At 47.3% G+C, this 512-nt stretch overlaps 1 protein-coding gene across 1 annotated transcript in view; it reads left to right on the top strand.

The window, feature by feature from the left end:
- LOC104468088 (protein spire homolog 1-like) overlaps positions 1-512 on the top strand; it is a gene marked incomplete at both ends in the record, with an annotated part of 55,372 nt that overhangs the window by 35,857 nt on the left and 19,003 nt on the right. The window lies entirely within an intron of this gene.

The raw sequence follows: 512 nt of genomic DNA, 5'->3' as shown, positions 1-512 counted from the left end.
GAACAGTCCCCACTCTTTCAGCCTGTCCTCATAGGGGAGGTTTTCCAGCCCTCTGATCATCTTCGTGGCCCTCCTCTAGACCCACACCAACAGCTCAACATCCTTCTTGTGTTGGGGGGCCCAGAGCTGGACCCAGTACTCCGGGTGGGGTCTCACGAGAGCAGAGTAGAGGGGCAGAATCACCTCCCTCGACCTGCTGGTCACAGTCCTCTTGATGCAGCCCAGGATATAGTTGGCCTTCTGGGCCGCGATCGCACACTGCCGGTGTAATCATCTTATTTTCCTTTTTCTTTTCTTATTTCTCTTTTTTCTGAGACCCTTGAAATTATGATGTTATGTAGATAGTAATGTTCCTGCTTTTTCTATGGCATCTTAAATTTACGTATTACATCCAGGTGAAAAACATGAAACCAACAAATGCTGGGTGTTTTGTTTTCCATATGGCAGGCATTTAAAATTCTGAAAGGCATACCTACATATCTGTGGTGGGTTAAAACTGGCTGGATGCCACG

The sequence above is a fragment of the Pterocles gutturalis genome, unplaced genomic scaffold, assembly GCF_000699245.1.
Source record: "Pterocles gutturalis isolate BGI_N339 unplaced genomic scaffold, ASM69924v1 scaffold13709, whole genome shotgun sequence".
Classification (NCBI taxonomy): Eukaryota; Metazoa; Chordata; class Aves; order Pterocliformes; family Pteroclidae; genus Pterocles; species Pterocles gutturalis.
This window is presented reverse-complemented; position numbering and strand designations above follow the sequence as displayed.